This window comes from Ctenocephalides felis, unplaced genomic scaffold (genome assembly GCF_003426905.1).
Source record: "Ctenocephalides felis isolate EL2017-DRISC unplaced genomic scaffold, ASM342690v1 CF-g0.4_SCAFFOLD_01170, whole genome shotgun sequence".
Taxonomy (NCBI): Eukaryota; Metazoa; Arthropoda; class Insecta; order Siphonaptera; family Pulicidae; genus Ctenocephalides; species Ctenocephalides felis.
In genome coordinates this window covers 3,384,352-3,400,576 of record NW_020537324.1, presented here as the reverse complement: position 1 = coordinate 3,400,576, position 16,225 = coordinate 3,384,352, and the positions used below count along the sequence as shown (strand labels likewise).

General features: G+C 32.8%; 1 protein-coding gene across 1 annotated transcript in view; it reads left to right on the top strand.

Moving 5' to 3' along the window:
- Positions 1-2,186: 2,186 nt before the first annotated feature.
- Positions 2,187-16,225, top strand: part of LOC113366766 — a gene marked incomplete at its 5' end in the record, with an annotated part of 114,013 nt that continues 99,974 nt past the window's right edge. Inside the window, 1 exon segment of the mRNA XM_026608420.1 lies at positions 2,187-2,884.

The following is a 16,225-nucleotide window of genomic DNA, read 5'->3' as shown; positions in this document are numbered from 1 at the left end:
CGAAAATGTTTGAATTTTTTAAGATAAAAATAATTTACATTTAAAACATAAATACATATGATATTTATTAATTTTTTTTCAAACCAGAGCAATTTTTACTTATAATTTATGCAGTTTTATTGCATTTATATTTTTTCATGAAATGGTCTATTTTTAAAAAAAGCTTACCAATTTACCAATAATAATCAATAAGAATCTTTTATTTAAAACTACTCATCGTAAAGGCCTTTATGAATTCTAACCAATTCCAAAATTTCTCTTTGGTTTAATCTGTTGTTTACTAGTAAGATCTTGTTCCAGATTCTAGATTATAGAATATAGTTTGCATAGTAATGATGTCCACTCTCACTTGTAACTATAAATCCAAATATAATTTCATTGAAATCATATTTAGATTTGTATCTACAAGTGAGATTGGGAAGAAAAGCGCATTTTCACCTGAAATGATTTCAAGTGAAAAATGTGTTTACCTAGCATTTTTGCTTTAAGTTAAAAAAACATTAGTATTCGATAAATTCTAATAGCAAAAGTCTATAAAATATAGATAGGCTAGCCTTTGGGTTGTTTTTTGATGTTGGTAAGAAGTTTTATCTCTGTCTACTTGTTTTCTATCGAATTTACTTCCATATTTCCATCACTAATCTTGATGTTTACATACAGAAGCGTTTTGTCCGTATAAATCACTTGATTGATACAAATCGCTCATTGTGATTCATTTCTGCGTTTCACTATCTACTTAAGATCTTTTAACATACAAATGATATCATAAATTAATCATCCATTGAAACGTTAGAAATCATTTAAAATCTTTTTACATTTTTGCTTTCGCTAAAAATAACAATTAGAGAAAAAAAAGATTATTCTTATTCATAATTAATAAAATATTATAGTAGTCTTAAATAATAATTGTTCTTTCATAACTTGCATTACTATAAGTTGGATATTACATTTCCCTTAACGTTGGATCATTTCAATTACGAGTACAGTAACTCTAGCACTTTCGTTTTTGCTCTTTTTTGGTTTTGGATTTTTAAATATCTCGTTTGTGCATAATATCGGTGTATACCTAGCTGGCAATGTAAGCTATATAAAGTTAATGAATAGTTGTAAACAAGTTCCACCCATGCGATATATCTCTGCCGTTTCGCAGTCTCGGGAGGATGTGTTCGAAATAAATCATTATTATTTCAAACTCGTGACAAGTAATTGCAAACCGCTAACTCACATGTTTATATTTGCATGCGTTAAGTTGATTTAGTCCTAAGGCCGGGGAAAAATAAAAATAATTTGTTTTAAAGGACATAAGCTTTATTTTCACCCCTTCCTTGGAACCTCACCTTGTCGCAGGAACAAGCCGCCAAATATTTGAAGATTTTTCAATAATTATCGATAAAAATATATAATTACTATTGTAATTCGAAAGATCTAAAAACCGTAATAACAAATTAGAATTATCAATAATTTAACTCAGAATAATAAATTTAGCAAAATGTATTGTCTGATACCTGCGATGCTCCGTACACACAGGTCAAGAGAGTCAAAGAGTTAAACAACGTAATTTTTTTTAATTTTTGTAATCACAAAATGCAAATATATTCTCTATCCAAATATAAGACAAATGATATTTGTACATTGATGCGGAAAATGAAAACAATTTTTTTATATTACAAGAATATAAAAATTTTCCACCAGCCTCCTAAATTATTTCTCTATGCTTCGATTCATGTAGAAAACTCGGGATATATACGTTGATTGAAATGATTTTACATGACGGCAAATCATTTAATAAATTTCTTACTCAAGCGTCTAATAATATCACAGACAGTCAATTTAGATACTGCTGAAACTGATATTTTAATAATAATAACGCTTAAATATTGTTCAGAATTAATATTGCATCATGAAATAATTTTCTTGATAAAATTTATATCTTTACGTAATACAGCATCTTCTATACATTGTCTCTTCCATTCAGAACCGATAATAGACTTTTCAGATTTAATGAAACTGTCTCCATGTCATTAACTTTGTGCATTCCTGCATAAGGTGTATCTGTTCTCGACAGCCTTTTGCATATTGTACTACCACATTCTTCAAAACCATACCTCAATACTTCTCTATAGAGTTTCATCACTAAATATGAGTTTAGACTTTTTTTTATTAATTTTATATTTCTTTTCTTCCAGGTGACGCCGTCCCATAAAGACATTGCCGAAGCAAACACCGAGGGTCATTCATCGTGGAAACCCGCCGAACCGCCGGAAAATGCTAAAGAATGCCCAGAACCAGAACGCGTCCTACAAGTGCCAGTAAATGAAAACCCCAACGACTCAAGTATGGCTCGAACCGACCCATCCCGAAAAAGTAAAGCCAACAGGGTAAAAGGTTACATCAGACGTTGCAAAGACGCATTGGCTTCTAAAAGTGTCCAGGAGTCCAATCCCGAAATAGGTCGAAGTGCTTGGTACATTGCAGAAGATAAATCCAAAACTAAAATAGAAAACAGTGATGAAAAACAAAGTTGCCATATAATACCTGCTGAATTACATAGATGCGAGACATCTGGTGAAATTGAATGCACTAGTGACAATAAAAATGCATTAAGTGTTGTTTTTACAGTCGAAATTGATCAGGAACAAACGGTCGATATAGTGCAAAGTTTAGACGCGGAAGATTTAAAAACTTCCGATGGTGAAGTTGAAATATAGCAGAAAACTTAGGTGTTGAATGTACTGAAAGTTCTGAAAATAGAAAATGTACGGAAAGTGCTGAAAATGCAGAAAGCACGGAAAGTGCAGAAAGTGAAGTGTTTGTAGAGACTGAGCAAGAACAGAATGAGTGTGCTGAAAGTACAATAGTCAGATCAGAAAGTGATGACCTACAGGTTAGTAAAATATTTATGTATATCTCATTTACCACTGCTGCCATTTTTTGTCCTTTTTGCGTTTTGATCTAGTGATCTGTTACTTAATTGATATTATAAAGAATCTAATTTTCTTTGGGATAATAAACGATGCATTCGATCCGTTATCCTCTGATCTAGACCAGTTCCATCGGGTCACGTAATCGCGGGTGCATGCGCTCTCGTTATTCCCATAAGTTATGTTATGTTATGTGGGCAAGTGCGATCGCATGCAAACGTTTGACATATTATTGTAAATTGTCAGCCAGACAAGTAGGAAGCTCTAGTTTCGATATTACAACTCATGTAAACATTTCCTAGTACATGCGCAAGTACCGTTGCTCGGATTACTTTTCAGATTCGAATTAAGTTTTTCGATGGGATAAGATATATGGACGGAGATTATTCATAAGAGACGAGATTCTCAAGGATAGTTATCTTATGGAATAAACTAATATATTATATATACACGTAATTAAAAATATTTGAGGATTAATATTTTAAAACGTTCTGTAGGTTTTTGAATTTTATTTAATATCTAAAACTGCGAATGCATATGGCTCATGCTCGATCACATGCATGCTGTTATAGGAAATGCAATTACATGTTATTATGATAAATGCACAAAATAATAAGAAATGTTTAGAATGTCTGCTGGGCTTCCAACGAGGAAAACGCGCTTTACCAGGTACGTGTCGAGCGTTCGGATCGCGTTGATAAATGTTGCGTTGTAAATATATAAAGCGATTTCCTTGAAAACATATCTCTTGCCGTCCTGGCTTTTAATTAATTGCTCGGTGGGTGTCGGCCTGTGCGATTATAAGCCAGCTTACCTGCTTTACCGGATGCCCGTGTCGTGTGCCTGCCTGCCAGCCTGACCAGCCTGACCAGCCAGCGCCTCCAAGGGCGATACACCGGTTAGAATTCCGACTATCTAATTCATACTTTACACCCGGTGCGCTGACGTAACTGCACTTAATGCAGACAAAATAATATTAGTCAAATTTATCATTCTTGTTACTTATTTATCTTTCTATTAGCTTTTGCTCTGGTATTTAACCAATTATAATTGTACACAGCACCGAAGTTCCATTCCAGTACCACTTTATAGCAAGTCCAATATTTATTACCTATTTTATTTATGATTTTTCTATTTTATTTTACTTTATATACAATTTAACCCTTTTGTCATCAGCGTCGACTATAGGCGACATTCGCTCACCGTCTTTAATTCATGAATGGAATTTTTTGATTTGCCGTGCTTTTATAAATTTGTCTCAAGCTAGTCATAATTTTAAAAAATAAAGGTATCAGATGACAAGAGGCATTAATCCTAGTTAAAATTTGTTTCGTAAATCGCCGTATTCATAGTTCTTTTATTTCCGTACAACATAATCTCGAGAGTTGACCAACTTGGCCTTTTGCCTTCGGGTCTAATTAAATGTCAAAGTAACAGTGGGGTCTGAGTTAGTTATAATATGAACTACTGGAACCAACAGATTCTACTATTTAATTTTCTAATGATCAATTAATTGCCATAATTACTTGATTATAATCATGTTGACCCCTGCACTTTATTCTTGATTAACACATTATGGCTACAGAGATCACACCAATATGAGAATCGGCACAACTTTGCACTTCGGAATTAGAAAATTAAATAAATAATATATGATATGTGTGGGTACTAGTATTTATCTCCGGCCGATTGTACTTAATCATCCGAAATATTTCTATTGCTTATTGAATAATTCCGATGTAAGAGAAACTTTTCTACCAAATACGGAATTGATATAATCGGTGCTTTAAAAATTCTCTTCCATTATGTTAGAATTAGTTCGGAAAATAATGTCATTCCTATTAAAATACCAGTTTGTTGTGTCTCATTGACCTCGCCCGAATAAGTAGGACTTATACGACTTAATAATCAAAGGCGATGTCCAATAATCAAGTTCTCGGTAGAGAATAAAACCTTTTCGGAATAAAATTAACATACACCAGAAACAGAGGTAGTGAGTGCATGCAAGTCGCCTACGAAGTTTAAATGAGACATCAATAACACGCGTCAAAGATGCTTTTGAGATGAGCCGACGACCATTCCACGGAAAAGAACAGGGCAGTAGTAATAATAAAGGAAAACTGAACACAAAATTGAAAAGGATAAAAAATCAGCAGATACAGAAATTGCAGTAATTCAACACATCAAGATAGGACAACTATTTGGGCAACTTTCTATGAAAACCACCCCTTTTAAGATGTCAGCACGAAAGCTCATAGGATACGTTAAGTTCTGATTGCTATTCAATAAATAAAGGAAAAAATATTTGGCATATTAATAATTAGTTTGTTGTCTTTTTAAGCTCGAACAGCAAAATAATAGAGAATTCTAGTCTTCAGTTGTTCTAAGTTTTTTGGAATTTCTGGAACAACCAAAAGCTTTTGGAATAGTTGCTTCGATTGAGATGTCACGTTTTCTCGCCTCTACTTGCAAGGTTCAACACAATTAAAATATTTTTTAATCAATAATTTTTTCTCTCTAATGCAACACTGTATAGAAATCCAGATGCAATTCCCATGTGCCATTTCTCGTATCTTTTTCAGCCGCCTCGTATCCGATTGCAATATTTGATTTTCCCGCCACGGTCGTACCATTTTGTCATGGACTTCAATAATTCGTCTTTCCGATAAATTTCGAGAATCGGGTTCCATTAATTATAGGACGTCCGCCGCATTCGTTATAGGAATTTCGATGAATGAAACTCAATACAATGTCATTATTTGACTTGTAATGGTAATATGCCTGTTTTCTCCAGACTCGAATGATAATACTCCAAATAACATCTGAAACGAATTGCACTTAAAAAAATAGTATTATATTGTTTATACTATTATTATTATTGGCATGATATTGATAATTACTATTATTAAAGATACTCACAATCAATTCCAATTGAGGTAACTCTTTTAGTTTTTAGCTAGTTTGGAAAAGTTATTGGAAGGGAAGCTATAGTATTTGTAATCATTTAAATATAATGTGGAAAAGGAATGAAATCAAATTTATACATAGGATATATACAAATTGTTCATTAAATTAATCTATGACCATTCAAAGTTGATTACGAATATTATTTTAATTTAATATGTTTTCAGAAGCCTAATTTTCATGTTTCGTACTATTGTACTGCCTTCTATTTATGATCCAGAATGTGTTAATGTTTTGAGTTTATTAGCTTTTTTTAATAATTTCTCTATGCCAGATAAAATTGGTAAAATAACCATTTCTTAACTTCGTTCGTCTCCATTACACACTCTCTAATTATTTGTTTATTGTTACTATTTGTCTCTCATAATATATAATCAACTTAGATATACCCCTTTGTTATCTATCCATATAGCATGCTAATTAAATAAGTTTAGTAAAATATTTTATACTTATACAATTTGGCCCTGAGCCTCTTTCGATATATTGATTTTAGGTGTGACATTAATAGAGAACTTCATTAATACTTCTACAAAGTCTTGGAAATGCTTAGAACTAAGTACCTAAAAGTTTTGGGTGATGATAAACAACACCCAAAAATATTTATTTGAATTTAACGTCTGTTGCATATTTTATTCTTGGTATTCAACTAGGTAACAACTGCTGCATAGGATTTTTTTTATTTTTATTGAATATTAATTCAAATTAAAAATACGGGCGATAATCAATTAACGAATACTATAACAAGAAATTGCACTTCTATTATGTTCAAATGAAGAAAAATTATAATTTATTATTGTTTCATATTAATATGCATTACAAATCTTAATGACTTTACTAACACTTGAATGAAGTAGAAATACAAACTGATCTTCAATAGTAAAATATTTTCATCCTAGATTTTTTATTCATTAAATTAAATACGTTTCCAAATATATGTTATGACAAACATTTTTTTCTTTTGGGATTGTACACCGTTTTCATTCTTATTGGACAGGTGCCAGTCGAGCCACGAGTCCTTCATCAATCTTGTAACATTATCCTAGGAACATTCATATTGAAGATAAGACATCCATTACTTCACCTGAGACACAAATAATGATCTAACTGATATTCTAATTTCATGTTCTTGGACGTGTATGACTTACTGATATAGTTATTATACACACAAAAGTATATTGAATATACTTATGTAATTATCAAGTAAGGAATTAGGTTAGAATTAGGCAAGTTTTGTTATTTATTTAAAACATTTTAATTATTATAACATAAATAAATACAAAACTTAATAATATTCATTGTACCTCATATCTAATTGATATCAATACATTAATTCAAAAATTTTACATATAAATGTTAGGACATGGTAGGATCACGTACTAGGGGTTGGATGAGAAAGTTCAATAGAAAATCAGGACATTATACATAATTAGAATATTGTATCTACCAATTTAAAATTTCAATTACATGCCCTATTCATCTGGTATTTGTAGGTACCTTTACTACAAACCCCGTCCCAAGAAAACTATTATTACCATTTAATTCGTGTCGTAAGAGTATATTGACCCAGTGCGGCAAAGGTCCACTAACACAATTAATCCAATGAAGATTTATCGTCATTGTGAGGCGACTAACATGACCATTGTTGGCATACAAGAGACCATCTCGAGATATCCATCTATTTCGAATGATTGAAAAAATATAAATGTAGGTATACGCCGGTGTTCGACCCATTCATGTCGGTCTGCCGCTGCGATGAGGGACTCTCCTTGATGAGGGACTTGTGGCCATGGACGAAAAACATTCAATTGATGAACTAGAGATGAAACATCAGTTTCATTATTATATGAAATGAAAATATTCTTGATTGGAAGGATGATACGACCCGCCGTTATAACAGTCGCTCTCAATTTTAGTCAGTACTGAATATTTTGTACTAATACTTGTAATTGAGCATATGATATGTTAAAAGGTAGCTGTTGCATATAGATTTTTTCATTTGGCAAAAATGATCATTTTACATATTCAAATATTATATAATCTGATATTCATGTATATTACTAACGATAATTTATTATATAGGAAGTAGTTAATAGTTAGAAAAGAGGTCAGAGTTAATGTTTAAATAGTTCTTTACAAAAATGTATTCTTGGCTTATTGGTAACCAAAGGGATCTCAAATAAATTATTCAATTGTAAAAATAGTGAACAATAAAAGTATTAACATCAATCAGAAATCTTTCGTCCAGCTACCCAAACACATGCCATAATCATATTGGTGTGGTTCCAAAAAACACCAATTACATTTCAGTATGTCGAAAATTTGAGAAACGCAGCAATAATTTTTTTTGTTAAAAATTTCAATCTATTCAGCAAGTTGCTATTTTCAATGTAAAATTACTACCTGTATTTTCCTTTTATAGCTAAATTATTACTATTTTCTCTATCTGATTAAATTTTTGGGAATCACTGTTCAGTTTTTTACTGTCTGTAAAGCTTTTAGGGCGGGTCCCTATTATTAAGAGAGTGCACCACTAACAATATCCTAAACAAAAACATATTACGGCTTCTAAAAGAATATTGGGTGTGATAAATGTTGCTTATAGTCTTTTTCATTAGTTCTTTCCATTAAATAAATTATAGTGTTGTCCAGAGATAATTGATGTAATATTTAGAGGTCGGGGAAAAGAATCATCTTTGCTATCGAATCTAACTTAAGTATAATAATTGTGTTGCTGTTTTTCTTATTCCGTTCTTACATTATATTCATATTTCGAATCATTAATTAAAACAAATAGGTAGTATTCATTAAATTTGTGAATCTATGCTCGTGAAATTTCATTACCTAAGGCTAAATTTTAAAATGTGTTATTCTTATCGTTGCAGAAGTATAACAGTTAACAGTTTATTCTGCAGTGACTAAAAATAGTTTTTCTCTACTACCAAAATAAATTTTTACCCATGATCCATTTATACCATGATTTTCTCTTGCTCGTGGTAATAAGGAAACATTTGATCAGTAGTCCTTTGCTTGTTCCTGCGCGGTTTGGCGGAAATTCGTAAAAAGCTTGCAGACGTCGATTCGAATTTAATGCTTCCCAGAGTTTTTTTATGATCTTAGAGGCCCATCGTCTATTGGAGTCTCAGTGTCGCGGATTTGGCGTTCGGCCAGATATAAATAAACGTCGGCAAATGTTTACATCACGTGTCGCAAGCTTCCTGTCGCTAATGCATTTCCTTCTACACATTTGCTCTGTCTGTGACGAATTGTTGCACATTTATGACCATCATTGGGGGATCAACATGTAGGGTTGAACAATTACTCATTTCATAATTTTCTGCCATTACATATATGCAACCTACAAGTAAAATGCATGCACACAAGTATTATTGCATTTTTACACATTTTACAATCAATTTACACATTTTATTTACTTAATTTACCAATTTAAGTCAGGACATAATTAAATATTCGTGAATGTAAACTTCTTAGGAAATTCGTTTGTTCTTAGCTTAGTCTTGTCTATTGACTGTGTTTTTTCTACAAAAATCACATTTTAGTACTTCACTTAAAATTTGATATCTAAAAAGTATATATGTTAATTTGCAACTAGCAAGTATTCATGTTTCTCGATGAAGTGCTATGCATAAAAATTTGTGCATTTACATCTATTGTGCCTCGTAAGTGCTCGACACGGTTTGTTAGCAGAATAGATAATAGAACTAGCATTGATAAATCATCCGTAAATAATTTGATGCATGTGAACTTTGGCATCAGCAATGACGAAGGGACTGGCACACCCAAAACTAGCATGGGTTACGCTTGTGTACGACAAATATTAAATGTAGGACTGAGGGTAATATACTAATAGCTAATATAATTTTTTTTTTTAAATATTTTCAACTTACTGTTTCCTAATATTTTTAAATAGGAAATTTTCGGTGAATGAGAGATCCTTTCTAATGAGGTCTCTGACTTCGTCTATTCGTGTTTTACATCATGATTTCGCAGAATTTTACATAACAGCTATTTAATAGCAAACAATTATATTCCCGTTGAATATATCTATGTAGATTTCTCTAATATGGTCCGTATGGACTTATACATTGTATCATTCCCTCGTGCGTGACGAATGGTCATCTCGAAGACTTTACTAACGAGCTTCGTCAATAAGGATACCCTGCTATTACTCAATTCACTCGCCTGATGTATTGCTTTCATTACTTCCGAGGCTTGGACATGGAAATTAAGCCATTGGCTAAGGGACTTACTCATTGTTTATTGCACACGTGAAATAAAATAAGAAAATCTAAAAAAATTACTCGTTCCAAAATTGCATTTGTTAGTCTTGTAATGTGATTTTTCAAAATTCCTGGAAGAAAGAACACTTGATACCCTTCAAAAGTGGAATTATTTATATGGTATAAAAAATATTTTATTTACTCAAATCGTTCTCTAATTGTTTCTAGTTTCATTAATTCAATCTGTTTTTTCTATTGTTTATTCTATTTCTAGTGTCCTGCCCTGTATTCTGCGAGTTATCGATACATAACCGATAAAATTTCCCTCTTTCCATATCGGGACTTCGATTCCGACTCCGGTCCGTAGCACTTGACTCCGGGGCTAATTTTGAATGGTCTATAACAATACGTAGTTTATCGTTATGCCTTCTATCAGCCAGTAAAGAAAGCAAATGCACAAGTCCGCTATACATGGGCAAAAAAGATTTTTATCATATCAGCAGATCTGATGAATGATTTTGTTATAATCATTGTTAAAGTACGAGTGCACGTAGGTACGTGTACCTCCAACTTGTACAGGTTGATTACCTAATGTTTGTACAATACACTAAAATTACATCTCATATCCGCGTGTTTGCAGCTGCCAGTTATTATAGAACTTAGGGGCGTATATTGTTTAGATAACAATGTTTCTTATCTCAGGCAAAGTGCTTCATTGCTCTTGTTAAGTACAAGAGCAAATTAGAATGAGTAGTTGTATAGGAAGACTCGGATATTACTAGTACAATGATACAAACGTTTTCGAAAAGACCTAAAAGTGGCGTTTATGTACCATGATGGATGAAGCATTATCTATTTGCCAAGGCACCCATAACACATAGACTTTTATATCGTTCTCACCTTCACTTAAATATGAATCATGTTTACTTTAGATAACCTATATTTTCATATCACGAGTTATTTACACTAATACACACCTAATTCTTTTATAACCCTCGAACAGCAATTTGTTACTTGATGGCGTTCATAAATCTCGGTGAGTTTTGATATTCTTATCTATCTCGACGTATTGTTGCTCGGAGCACTGATTTGTGTGCATGTTTTTTTCTCTCACAGATCATCGTATAACCGAATGTTTATTGTGCTCCACGCCTCGTAAACATTGTTGAATTTTCATATCTCAAAGCGCGTTATTGGGTATCGAGTGGCGCTTGTGTTTTCCTGGGAGCGCGATAGTTTTATAGCAGCATTTGATTCTCTACGTGTGAGGTCTCGTTTTGTTCTCGGAATTAGGCGAGAATTTGACTAAAATATCCCTAAGGCGAATGTGGTGTCAGTTGGTTCCATTTGCTGATAGAGTGGGTGTTGGGAAAAATATTTCTGAATTCCGAAGACTCGTGGAATGTGCACATAGTTGTGCAAGATACGATAAATCAATGCACATGTTGACAACATACTAGTAAGAATTTCATGCATTTTTTGCTCCAACTGATGCTCAGCAAGTCATAAGTAGAAACTGAATTGGTAGATACGTTCTGCCAAAATTGAGGCGAAAAATATGTCAGATTAGAAGACTCAATAGACATTAATATATTTTGCGATATCTGTAACTATATAAGAGAAGTTAACAATTATTCCTCGTGTAAGATTAAGGTTTGTTTGACCATCAAGATGATTGCTGAGTCAATCTGCGTTTAGAAAATGAAAACGCCCGTTTGCCGACTTTAATATAAATGATCCTCCGTACACACCTCGCACGTTTGACGCATCGATCGTAGCGGAAATCGAATTATATTATCCCGTGGCTCAGCTGAGAACTTGATTTAACATATCTGAATACGGCCTCAAAGAGGCATTAGCTTTGTGTTGTGGCCCCGGTTCGATAACTGGCTTCATTCACTATCGTTAGAGAGAAATTGTTATGAATGCAGGAAGTGAATCGATGAGACTACTCGAGTACTCGTCGTGTGATAAACACAAAGCGTTCCATCATCGCCATCCTTCAGTTCCTTGATGAGGTTCCTTTTCCCAACAATAAGTGATGAATGTCGGCCACTTTGTCAGGTGTACGAGGTACCGCGATCGAACGCATACGGCGCGTGGGACCGCGGTGCGATACATCGATACGCCACTTTGTAAGGGATTGATAATTTAATGAAATGCAAGCAAATGCATGCCAACTAAGTACATTATATTTCTTACCAATAATGTAATAATCAATCTTTTCAATTAATTGAATATTTTGGTTTACTTAATCAATATTTTAGTTTACATAATTTAGTTTTGAATAATCAAGTTCAGTTTAACTGATAACATTTTCAGCCCCACGGATACTTTATAAAAACAAAATGATTGCATCAAATTTTATACCATCATTGGCAATATTTTCTATTTCTATTACCGTGTCAAACGCGGTCATTATTGTCAAAGCTGCCAACAGTGGTGTCAGGATTCCCCGTGTAATGAAACACCTGAAACACCTTTCCTCTTTCCGCCGAAAGAACGAGTATAAGCGGGAGAAGAAGTGACTCCGTACGAACGCGGGTTGTAGGTTGTGAACCCAAAGACTGAAGACCGAAGACCGGCCAAGATGGCTTCCGCGCCACCCACGACGAAGTAACAGACACATCGCCAGAAACGTAATACATGCTAAAGCGAAATTCACGATCGGAACTGTTCAAATGCATTCCTAGGGATATATTGATTACTTTATAAGCAATTATAGGCAGTGGTGAATGTTTAGTATGTGCTGATATAGTAATAAAATTACAGACGTTACAGGAAGATTCACAACAAAGTCTAGAGAATGAATGACAAAAACGCACAGAGTAGAGTTTATAGTATCAATTTTTATTCTATATATAAATGATATAAGTATTAAATATTTTCAATGATTTCACCTTGTTCTTCCACTTTTACGAGCAAACTTTTACATTAACTCATAGTGCCATAAATATTTTCTGCATTGTAAATCTTGAATAGCTATAAATCTTAGAACTACACATAATAATATAGGATATTGTTATTGCACAAGTTATAGTTTTGGATTACTTTACAAAATAAGTTCTTCAATAACATTCGACGTTTATTGCCAATGAAATAGGACGATTGTAAGTTATAATTACTGTGCAAGGTATAATGTACTTGGATGTTGTTTTATATCATATATAAATAGGACAACCATGAGATAGAATCATTTGGTTACCTAATAAGAATATATCAAATAGATCGAAAAACCACTATGTTGCCTACTAAAAAACAGGATAGTTAGTAAAAGTTAAAAATATATTGTAATAGATCTGTAAATATTTTTGCAGTACTTTTACTCATCACCAATATTTTTAGTGCAATACATGATTTTCCGGTTTATAAGGGGGCGTCCATTAATCACGTGAGCGAGTTTTTAAGGATTTTTGGACCCTCCCCTCTCCCTTGGTGATACATGGTGATATTCGAAATTACCCCCCCTCCCCCACTAAACATCACGTGTATTTTTATTTGCGAAAAAATATTGTAAAATCTTTGAATTTTTTTTGAAAATGTTTGAACTTTTTTAAAAAAAAATAGTTGAAAAATAAATACACGTGATATCTTACTATACCCCTTCCTCCCCCACGTAATATTTCGTGATTTTTTGGCAAACTCCCCTCCCCCTAAAAACCTTACGTGATTAATGGACGCCCCCTATGGAATGCTCTTCCAATTTGACTGGAGGCGCAATGCCCGAATTCACCACTAGTTCCTTCGGAAAATTGACACGCCACGAATATAAATTAAAGTCTGTTTGCATTTCATTTCTGACTTTCGTGTTTGACTTTGTTAGTTTGCTTTTGTATGCAGTTTGTTCGTTCGTTGTCCGATATCGATCCGTTATCCTGGCTGTTCCATTTTCCCATGATCGGCTCGTGATCGGCGGCCGTTTTACGCAACGTTCGCCTGTCGTTGCGGAATTTCACATTGTTTTTCGAGTTCCTATGCGAAGCGAATGATTTGTTGTCATTTATCAGCACCAGACATAAGACATGATATGAACTCCTTCGACCGAGATCTGATACCGATATCGCACCATGTGGCAATATCTAGCCGCGGTTCTGACTCATTCGCGATAGTTGGGGCGCTTGTAATAGAATAAATAATTAAAAAGTGATCAGAGACATTAGATTTACTAAATACAGGCAACGCGTACTAGTTACTTTTCGAAGAGAAATTTGTTTCAGCCAGAAAATCTGATTTGCTAATTTTTTTTTAATTTAATTACTTTATATTGCTACAGCCTTTGATTTATGTTGTTCTGAAACTGATATCAACTTTCTGTTTAAAACAAATGTCTCTAAAAACATAATCCTGCATCGTTATTAGTTCGATTACTAACTTGATATAAAATATACAGAATTGTAGTTACGACAAGGTTTTTGTTTAAGTTTAAGTGAGTTTCATAAGTCTATAATTGTCCTGAATTGTCCTAATAAAAAATTACATAAATTACATGGCATAAAACTTACTTAATTGTTCTTACCTATTTTAATGGCATGAGTCAGCAGTTGACGTAAAGGATTTATATAATATATAATCAATCCGTTAATTTCTAGTATTACTAACTGTTGAAAATTCACAAGCATTCCTCTGTAAATTTATACACTTAAAACGAAAAAGCAATAAATAAAATTTATCATAAATAATTGCTTTCCCCAATATTTTATATATCTTGATGTAACCCAGAAAAATGATGCTAAGCAATTAAATAATGTTTGACGAGACTTTCATTTCAAAAAAGTGATTTTATTGACTCGCAATTCCTGATTGAACTTTTGAACCTTTACGGATTCGAAAAATGTTTATTGCACGTTTAAAGAAAATTACAGGTTTTGTTCAATCACATCAGGTAGCATTTAATAAATACCACAGTGATGGGTAAAAAAATAATTTTGAATGACATGGGAAGTAGGAACGGAATTGCAAGATAACGTTAGTCGACATTTGATTACTTGAAAAATTCAATTAATTGATCCTTTTACTTCTGGTATAATTTTTCAGAGTATATTTTGCTTTGTGCTAATAATGCCCAAATGCCAGAAGTGAAATAGGTCGGAATAAATTATAAATGATAAATAGATAAATTTTCTTTATTATATCTTTTATCCTATTCCCTGATTTGTGCAAAAGATAGAATCGCATTCGCGGTGGTTTATTTGCCGTTCGGTATCGATTTGTCGGTAAATCTCAAACGTAGAATGCGGGTCAATCTCATTAACAACATTCCCGCCGAGATTGATGACAGATAAATGCGTTTAAAAATTTGTCAATTCAATGCCTCCGTAAATACCACACAAGAAACCGGTAAATTATTATCTGATGAAATGCACACAGATCAGAAGATCATTCTATAAAACGATCATTTCAGTGGGAGTGCCATGGTAATTGAAAGCCGGAAATTGTTCTTTTAACACTAATTTAATAAATAAAAATTAACGGAAAAATCTTATGCTTGAAAGTTTGGCTTTTTTTATTTCTGTGTGCGGCATAATACACAAACTTACAAAATACGGGGAAAGGATATTAGAGTTTGTTCGAATTAATGATTGGAACTTACCATTAAAATTTCTTCTCAAATAACAATATATAATAAGCATTATTCTAATAAATGACTTCATTAGTTGCAGTTTCAGAAAACTACAAAAATTACTAGAACATTACAATAAAACCATAGGCTAGTTTGTGATGTCTGTGTCTCAAATCACATAATTTACAATAGTCTGGAAATTCCTAATACAAGATACTTTTTCAAATACACAGACTCAAATTATCATCATTATAAAATAAAAAATCGGGAACACGACCATATTATAGTCTTCATTACTAATGGATGGGATTTAATGTTTCCACTGGTCAAGTTTTATCATTTTATAAACTATCAGAATACCTCATAAAATAAAGATACAATTGCTTAATACAAACTGCATCTATGCGACCTCATATGCATGGTTTTATTTTATTTTATTTTTGTTATTAATGTGCTCAAGGTGACTGCAAATTCACTAATCAAAATTGCAGATAATGTCTTGTTTGACGTATTTTTGTCATTGTCTATCATTATTTTATTCC